The sequence below is a fragment of the Hipposideros armiger genome, unplaced genomic scaffold (genome assembly GCF_001890085.2).
Source record: "Hipposideros armiger isolate ML-2016 unplaced genomic scaffold, ASM189008v1 scaffold_1062, whole genome shotgun sequence".
In the NCBI taxonomy this organism is placed as follows: Eukaryota; Metazoa; Chordata; class Mammalia; order Chiroptera; family Hipposideridae; genus Hipposideros; species Hipposideros armiger.
Window position 1 is genome coordinate 326,891 of NW_017732412.1, and position 10,499 is coordinate 337,389.

The window sequence follows — 10,499 nt, forward strand, 5'->3', positions numbered from 1 at the left end:
TTGCTTTCAGCTGCCAGAGCAGCCACACACCTTCATTGTCTTACCTCTGGCTCTTTGTCTTAATCTGCTACCCAGCAACCTTGATCATCTTGTCATTCAACAAACATTAGGGACAACATGTGGTCTAAGATATTGATGTTATTTTACTGTTTGAAAATGATTAACAGGTTCCCTGGGTGTTTTTATAGGACACATGTGTGCCAGAGGGTAGAGAAGATTAAGCCTCAAAAACACCTTGCTGTTAATTCTGGAAGTTTCTAGAGATCCAGTGGCAAGGCTCATGTTGCCATATTGCCTTCAAGTGAAAGACAGTGTTGCACATTGTACTCCCAACACCTTTGTGGGCCATTTTTATATTAAAGGCAATATATAGCATATCTCAGTGTGCTATACAATCCACTTAATATTTAGTCCAGCTTTGAGAGGATTCCAGAGCAAAAAAGAGTTCTGAAATTTGTCAGATACAGTGTAAGCTGCTTTGTCCTGGACTTTTCTCACCCAGTAGATCCAATGGTACTTGAAATCGATGTGATTATGGAAATGCTGTCTATAACCTCTTGCAAGCCCAATGGTAGAATCATAACACAGGCCCTTTGGATTAAAAAAAAAAGAAAAGTCATGCCTTCTTCTTCAAATAACTCTGCTATTTTTGTGAACAGATTCAGGTTTGCTCCTGGGTTCAAAAGCTCACCATCAGTGAGTACTATTGTTCTCATTATGCTATAAAATTGGGCATATTTAGCAGCTCAAGACCTAATACATATTAAATTCAGCTAAGCAGCTCCTAAAGGTACAAAGCAGCTGCACGTGTAGGTGATTCTAGGATCCCATGCATCAATGTCCTTTGTTTTGCATATTCTCAAACTACATATATGACCTCAGAAAAATTTCCTAAGATCTGTTGACACAAAATTAAAAGTTACTGCTAGATACAATATCAAGTAATCTCACAGGTATAATAAATGAAGGAAGCCAGACACAAAAAGGCACATATGATATGATTCCAATTACATGACTTTTGAGAACAGGCACAGCTAATCTATGGTGCTAGAAGTCAGAGTAGTGTTTACCTTTGGGAAAGTATTGATAAGATGGCGCACAAGGAAAACCTCTGGGGCATTAGAAATAGTTGTTATATTGATACAGGTGAGTTGCAGATATATTGTAAAAGTCATTGAGTTAAACACTTAAAATTTGATTTGTTCAAGTATAAAAACATATATAATGAGATGAGAGAGAATTTTCACAAATCTGCTCCTTATTTCTATGTAGAGGGGCTATTTAAGATACTATGATTGGACAATAAGCATTCAAGTATTTTTTTTTAATAATAAAAGATTATGGCAATGGTGTAGGAGGCCCTGAGACAAACCCCAGGTTTGATGATTCACTAAAGAGAACACACATGACACAGCATATAGTTGTACTCACAGATATGATTTATTGCAGCAAAAGGATACAAAGAAAAAAATCAGCTAAAAGGCACGTGGAATGAAGTTCAGAATGAAACCAGGCACAAGTTTCCAAGTCTTATCCCAGTGGAGTCACACAGGATACAGTTAATTCCTCCAGCAAGTAGTTGTAACAGCAGTGTGAAATGTTGTCTACCAGGGAAGTTTAAGAGAGACTCAGTGCCCAGGGTTTTTACTGGGGGCTTGTAGACATGTAGCAGAATTCCGGACTTCCAGAAGGAAAGCAGGTATTCAGCATAAGCCACATTGTTTGAACAAACCAGTTAGGTACAGTGAGCCATTCTTATCAGGGAATGATGGGGACCATCCCCAAAATCCAAGTTCCCAGACACTAGCTGACCAACCATGCAAGCAGGCCTTTCTAAGGATAGTAGTCTCAGGCCTGAAGAATTAAGCATTTCCTGCACAGCGGCCAAATAGGTGCAGGTCCACTCCAGTCTCCTATACTTCCGGAATGAAGATTTGATTTAGTCTACTAAGTAAGAATCATGACCATCTCAGCTGATGGTAAGGGCACCCAAAACATGTGGCAGGAGGCAGAAGATAAAATATCAACTATGGCCACCTGGCTAGTTTCAACTTCGGAAAGGAGGGAATTACAGTTGTGGATGTTCCTGCCATCATAACCAAGTTATTGTTGATTTAATCTGTAGGTTAATTTTAAGTTGTATTTTTATAAATGTGGATTGCAACTAAATTAGAAGAAATAATCACACAGAGGACAGGATTTGAGGTCTCCTTTTTGAAAGGAAGCAAACACATTTTTGTTTTATAAGTTAATTGCATTATATCAGAGAGAAGCATGCTGTTCTAGATATTTTTCTGTTTGCAAGGGTGGTATGCTTAGAATATGGGTGCTGAGTAGTAGAAGAACGGAACTGTGCTACTTTTTCTCTTGGCAACTTTATCCCTTCATATATATATATATATATATATATATATATATATATATATATATATATATATATCTTCCCTTCTTTTGGTGGACTGAAGTTGTGGGACCCGGATTTCTCAGGTTCTCTTGTGTCTAAGGATCTGAATTTTGCCACACTTTGCCATCAAGATGAACTCTTATAAGAACTGACAGGAAGACAGGAGTCAGAAACCATTTTCTAGAAGTGATAAAGATTGGTCGGCTCCTGCAAATGTGAGGATTTGTTTCTCGGAAGGTAACCTGCTCCATTACTGCAGGGGATCTGTGATTTCAGAGGTAGTTTACCATAATTCTAACTAGTGTAGTGACAGCAATTTTTTTCCCTCAACACTGCAATGATAGTGGAAAACCTGAAAGTTAGTAGTGACCTCTTCTGTCTGTTGCTCCTCTAGCACTTACCATGTTTCCCTGAAAATAAGACCTAGCCAGAAAATAGCCCTAGAATGAGTTTTCAGGATGCTCGTAATATAAACCCTACCCCAAACATAAGTCCCAGTTAAGATCATCATCAGCCAGACATGACTGTTTGAATAAATGTAGATTTTTGTACATGAATAGATGAATAAATGTAGATTGTTGGAGCAAAAATTAATATAGCACCCAGTCTTATTTTCGGGGAAACATGGTACATTGGTTTTGTAAGCACCTAATTCCCTACATTAATTTTTTTTTCTGCTTACAAAGCCTAATATGGTTTCTGCTCTACTTGATTTGTCTATGTTTTCTTTGGTAAAAAAATTCTGCAACTTTGTGGCTTCCCCAAATCAATGTAGTATTTTCATATTTGCCACAGCAAAAGAAAGATAAGAACATCCTGTGGGGCTTAGGCCAGAAGTGACATTTTCACTCACATTTCATTGCCTATACCCAGTAACATGGTCCAACAAGCTTCTGGGGAAGTGTAACCACCAATATGCTTAGGAAGGAATGAAGAACTAAGAGGTAATGATGGGTCAAGTCATAAAGTGATTTAAAGATCCTAATACCGATTTAGGCTTTTAATCTGAATAACATGCAAATGTCCTGGAGAGTTTTAAACCCAGGAGTAACATTGTCTGACTTGTATTTTATTTATTTATTTTTAATTTGTATTAAATTTATTGGGGTGACATGGTTAGTAAAATTATATAGGTTTTGAGTGTACAGTTCTATAATCCATCATTATACATTTCATTGTGTGTTCATCACCTAAAGTCAGTTCTCCTTTCATCACCATATTTTTTCCCTCTTTTTCCCTCTTCTATCACCTTCCCTTCCTCCTTACCCTCTGGTAATCACTAAACTGTTGTCTGTGTCTATGAGTTTTTGTTTGTTTGTCATGTTCCTGAGTTGCTTTCATTTTTATTTCCCGCATATGAGTAAAATGATATGGTTCTCAACTTTTTCTGTCTGACTTATTTTGCTTAGCATGATAATCTCAAGATCCATCCATGTTCTCACAAATAGCACTATTTCGTCTTTTCTTATAGCAGAGTATTATTCCATTGTGTATATATTCCATAACTTCTTTATCTAATCATCTACCAAAGGACACTTTGGTTATTTCCATGTCGTGGCTACCATGAATAATGCTGCAATAAACATAGGGGTGCAAATATCTTTACAGATAAATGTTTTCAGATTTTTGGGGTAGATATCCAGAAGAAGGATTGCTGGGTCATATGGTAATTCTATTCTTAATTTTTTTGAGGAACCTCCATACTGTTTCCATAGTGGCTATATCAATTTACATTCCCACCATCTGTATACAAGGGTTCTTTTTTCTCTACAACCTCCCCAACACTTATAATTACTTCACTTGTTAATAATAGCCATTCTAACAGGTGTGAGGTGGCATCTCATTATGGCTTTGATTTGTATTTCCCTAATAGCTAGTGAATTTGAGCATTTATTCATATATCTGTTGGCCATTTGTCTTCTTGGGAGAAATGTCTGTTCAGGTCCTCTGCCCATTTTTCTCAATTGGATTGTTTATGTTTTTGTGGTTGAGTTGTATGAGTTCTGTACATATTTTGGATATTAGCCCCTTATCGGAGTCATTGTTTGCAAATATCTTCTCCCATTCAGTTGGCTGCTCTTTGTTTTGCTGACAGTATCTTTTGATTTGCAGAAGCTTTTTAGTTTGATATAGTCCCATTCATTTATTTTTGCTTTCTCTTCCCTTACCTTTGGGGTCAAATTCATAAAATCCTCTCTAAACGCAAGGTACATAAATTTACCACCTATGCTTTTTGTCTGTGCAATTTATTGTTTCAGGTTTTATATTTAGGCCTTTGATCACTTTTGAGTTAATTTTGGTATATAATGACAGATAACAGCCTAGTTTCATTGTTTTGCATGTGACTTTTCAGTTTTCTCAGCACCATACCATCCTGAATGCACCCAATCTCATCTGATTTGTATTTCAGAATTGACTTGCAATTGTCACTCTGGCAAGGTGACAAACAGCTTGGAGTTTATTGCCATAATCCAGCTGAAAGATGATGGTTTGCTCAGACCAGGGTGGGAGCAGTGGGATTAGTGTGAAGTGGTGAGCTTCTGTATATTATTTGAGTATGTAGTCAATAGGATTAATTGCTGCAATGGATATGATATATGATAGAAAAAAATAAATCAAGGGTGACTTGTAGGTTTTGATCTGAAAACGAGCAAGAATAGAGTTGCTATTAACTTGGATGGCATAATCATCCTAGGGAACAATTTAGTGAATAACAGGAGCCTGGTTTTAGACATGTTGAGATGGAAATTACAAGTAGTATGATTAATATATGACTCTGATGTGCAGGACTAAGATCTATTTTAAAGAGGTACAATTTGAAGTCATCAAAATTAGACAGTAATTAAAGGCCTGAAACTAGGTGGGATCACTTGGAGAATGAGCCCAGACAGGGAAAAGTAAAAGATCAGGGACTAAGTTCTAAATGCCTCAAATTGAAGAAGTTGGGGAGATGAGGAGGAACCAGCAAGGAGGCTGAGAAGCAGAGGCCAGCGAAATAGCAAGTCAAGCAGGGTGTCCTGGAATCCAAGTAAGGGAGATGTTTCAATGGGGAGAGCGAATAGGTGAGTCAAGCGATAGTCAACAAACAGGAGGCTTGCAAATTGAGTTTTAGCTTCAAGGTGAAGCATCTTTATAATAGTTTCTATAAAATGGTGAGAGCTAAAGTATGACACCTCTTTTCCTTACACGTAGTTTCCAAATGCTTTGTGATCTTTGTCTTTTTGAGTTTAATTAAAAAAATTATCTTAATTCTTTCTTTCTGGTTACTGACCCTACTCCTTACTGTATCTCATTATTATTTCTTAATGGTGTAAGTTTCATCTTTAATTTGCTTTATTCTTTTTTTATTTCATTTTTTTTTGGTTCTTTTCCATTCCCAGAGGATATAAACTTCATTTGCATACTTTTGCTTCTGTTTCCTAAGGGTATATAATTTTTCTAGTACAGATTTTTCATCTTTTCTTTCTTCTTTTCTTCCTTGCTGTCATCCTGCCTGCCTGACTTTTTTAGAACTTCTGAAGAGTTGCTTTTCATTTTATTTAGCTTCTTCATAAACTGCTCCAGTTAGAATTTCTGTTTGCCTAAGTATAGGGTGATAGTGCTTGAAATTTGTTTCCTCTTGACCTTCTCATCTGGTCCTTATTTATGTTTACCCTAATTAATACAAGCTGAGAGTAAAATCAAATTAATTGCTTCCTGAACTTCTTTATACCAACTATCATAAAAATAGTTCACAGATACCAGTGTGCACTCTGTTAAGTTAGAGACTATGTCAAACAATGGAGGGGACATGGATTATACTATGGAGTAGCAGTCAAGTCACCCGAATCACTTTGCCCCAACCCCAGCTCCTTCAGGTTAAAATAAAAAAATTAGATTTGCTTATCCCTAGAAACTATTCCAGGTGAAAATTTCTGTTTCTAATTACTTTAACATATTCCTTGGAATATTAACATAGAATATTCCATTTTTCCAATTCCACAAATTTTTTTTTTTTACATTTTCAATACATTTTAAAAGCACCAGTGCATTTCGTTCTGGTTAAAAACTTACCTTGTAGAGATGTTAATATAATAAGAATCAGAAAATGACTGACTTTTATATATAAGGCATTATATTCAAAACTGTCTTTTTTCTCATTACCAAAACATTAAAATACAAATATCACTCAACAGTTTTACTCATAAATGGAAATTTTTAGTCTAATTACAAAAATTTATGATTAAATGCTAAACTATTTGTAGACATATTAAGTGGGATTTTTAATTTTTTTTTTACTTTTTAAAAATTATAGCTAATGAAAATAAGCCATTCACTTGATTGACACTAAGTACAACTATATTATTTGAGCATCTATTAACTTTTTCTTAAATAGCCTCAAAACTGCCTCTAATTTTATTCTGACTTTCAGCACACAGTGAGTGCCATGGGTTTAATTTTCTCATTGAAAACACAGTGCATTTCCCTCTCAATGTACAAATGAACCTCAGTTTTGAATGAAGGGGTAAAAAAAATCTCTCTTCATAAAGCTTCGGAGCTTATGCAATTATAAAAAGTAGGCAAAGCGGCTTTGCTTTGAGCGTACATGTGACTTTGGAAAACTGTTTTTGGAAGGAATAATATTTGCATTTGTCTGCTTAACAGCAGCTCCCTTCTTTCCGGGATATAATCGCCATCTGAGCCAATGACTCATTCCCAATCAGATAGCAAATGTAGGCTGGTGTCTTGCAGTTAGGTTCATAGAAACCCAAATATTTTCATCCAGATTAATCACATGAGGGATTTATTACAGCATGAGAACAGAGCATTATCTTTCCAGTATATGTATTTTAAATGAAATAAACTGATCCCAGAGGACTGCCACCAAATAAATTCTTGGATGCACTCACCAGTCCTATGATAAACATTAAGAGTAAAGCTAAAATGTAGAGAAAACTCAATACTGTCATTTATACTGTTCAAGTTATTTTTGAAATGGTCATGCCGACCATTGAACATTGCGTACCTCAGCATTCTTTAAAGCAGCCAAGTATATTAGACTGTACTAAATATTTTGTTGTATGTGTAGATTTAGTAGAAGATGTTGATTTGGTGTAGAAATTTGTTCTTTCACCATATACCTAACACAAATATTGACAAATAGTAGGATCTAGAAGAGAGCACTGAATTGGGAGTCAAAAGTTGGTTTTAGGGCTGGCCGAGTGGCGCATTGGTTAAGAGCTGGCGGGATGCCAGCTCTGAGCAGCAGGGCCCCAGTTCAGATCCCACATGTGGGCCACTGACACTACCCTCTACAGCTAAGATGGTGAACTACAGCTCAACTTGGAGCTGGGCTTCCCTGAGTTGCTGGCGAAGGTGTAGGCTGCAGCCCCTGCTGCAGTGGGCTCCCATAAGCTACTGTGTGTGGCTGGCAGCCAGCGTGAGTGGCTGGCAGCCGGTGTGAGCTACCAAGAGCTGCAGTGAGCGGCTGTCCAGAAGCTGGCGACCAATCAGCCTCACCCGGGAAGAGCCAATGGTAATACCAACATAGGCGGGTGAAGCAACGTCCTCCATAACTAGACTGAGGAACAAAAGGACAGCAACTTGTCTGTTCTCCTTCCCCTGATTCCCCAGCGCTGTTCCCCTCCCTCAATTCCCCAATAAAATCTTTAAAAAAAAAAAAAGTTGGTTTTGAATTATGACTCCCCCACTGACTAGTCTTGGGAGAGTGACTTGACTTTTCTGTCTCTGTTTTCTTCCTGTAAAAAAAATAGATTATACTACTATCGATCCTAACAAAGTCATTAGGTTTGTCCATAAGAGCCATGGCAGTACTTCTGGGAGATTTTATGAAGAAATCTCTGTTCTTTGTTAAAGGTACCATTGTTTAACAAGGTGATGAAGCTATTGCTACTGATATCAAACCACCATAAAACTCAGTGGTATGCAAAACTATCCCTTGTTTCTCATTCATGCGTCTATAATTGGTAGAATTGAGCTGATCTAGGCTGGGTATGTTAGGCTGGGCTCCAAACTATGTGTTAGGTCCAGGTCTGTTCCACATTTCTCTCACTTTCCTCAGACCAACAGCTATCTGAAACCTACTCTTCTCAAGGAGAAAGTCAGATGCACAAGGAGGCCAGCCCGGTAGCATGGACGCATTTCAAGCGTTTGATCCTAGCATAACTGCTAACATTACATTGTCTAAGTAAGTCATGGCCCAGCCACCATCAATGGAGCTGGGGAAATAAATATCCTCTGTTTCTTATGGGAGAAACTGTAGAGTAGCATGGTGAAAGGTATGGGTACAGAGGGGAGAAAAAAGTTGAGAACAACAGACAGATTACAACAGTAAGATTTTTTTGTTAGCGCTATTTTTCTTCAACATTTTACCTTAAAAATATATTTAAAATAGCAACTGTCATCATATTTTTTTCTTCAGTTAGCTTTTATACAATACATGTGCTTTTTACTGATGACTATATCATTTACTGCAATCATTTATTTAAATGTACCTCAAAAGGCTATTGTCCCAACTCTAGGATCACCATAAAGAATAATAATATTAAAAATTAAAACCCACTACAAAATTGTCTTGAAATTTAAAGTGTGGGAATGATATTTCAACTAGAGATAAATAAATTAGATGATTTAAGTGTAAAATGGCTTCATTTTAGCATTTAATGACCGAGTGAGATGAGCAAAGGAGGCTGCCACTCCTTAATCATCTCCTTTAAAGCATATGCATGTGCACATAAATATACACATGTGGGAACAGATTCAGTTGATTTCATCATGAAACAGGCCTTCACATTCCTGAAGATCTATTTCATATCTCTCTAGTAGAACCCTGTTTTTGCTTCCCTCCATGTCATTTTTACTGTATTTTTACTTCCCTTTGAGAATATAATTTATGTTTCAGTTTTTGTTCCTTTCTAATATAGCATAGATGAAAATAGGATGGATTGCAGAATCAAGTCCTCTGGCATTTACTATTTACTTGACATTGAATAAATTACCTAGACTTTCTGAGTGAATGCTTAACTATTTTTGTTGTTGTTGAGATAAAGTTGACATGACATTGTGTAACTTTAAGGTATACAACCTGTTGATTTGATGTATTTATATATTGCAATATGATTTCCACTGTAGCATTACCTAACATCTCTTTTATGCCTCATAATAATCATTTCTTTTTTGTGGTGAGAACATTTAAGATGTCTCTTAGCAACTGTGAAGTATGTAATACAGTATTGTTGATTGTAATCACTATGCTGTGCCTTAGACCTCAAGAACTGACTCATCCTCTAACTACATGTTTTATTTTGAGCATCCAAAATATTTTTTAATTAATTTTTTATTGTGAAATAAACATTTTTTAAAATTAGTTTCAGCTGTACAACACAGTGCAGTAGTTATACTTTTTACCCCTCAAAGTGACAACCCCCCTCCCCCAATCCGTCACCCCACTTCCCCCCCATATGATACATATCTATTACAATTCCCTTGACTCCACTCCCACATTATACTCCATGTCCCGTAACTATATAAATATTCAATTATAGTTGACATACAATATTATACAACATCAGCTTCAGGTGTACAGTGCAGTGATCAATCCTCTATCCCATCCATGATGTGGTCTCCCTAGCAAGACATGTGACCATCTGACACCCTGCAACATATTTACACCATTATTAATTATATTCCTCGAAGTGTCTTTCATATCCCTGTGGCAATATTAACTACATGTTTTTACCCTTTGATTCACATCACTCCAATTTCCCCACCCTCCAGCTCTTGTTAACCACCATTCTATTCTGTTTCTCTGAATTTGGCATTTGTAGATTTTACATGTAAGTAATATCGTACAGTATTTGTCTCTCTCTGTTTGACTTACCTCATTTAGCATAATGCCCTCAAGGTCCATCCATATTGTGGCAAATGGCAGGATTTTTATTCTTTTCCACGGCTGATTAATATTCCATTGTACACACACACACACACACACACACACACACACACATACTATGTATATATAAAATGCAATACTATATATATAGTGGAATGAATAAAGAAGATGCTATATATATAAACTCATATATATATATATATA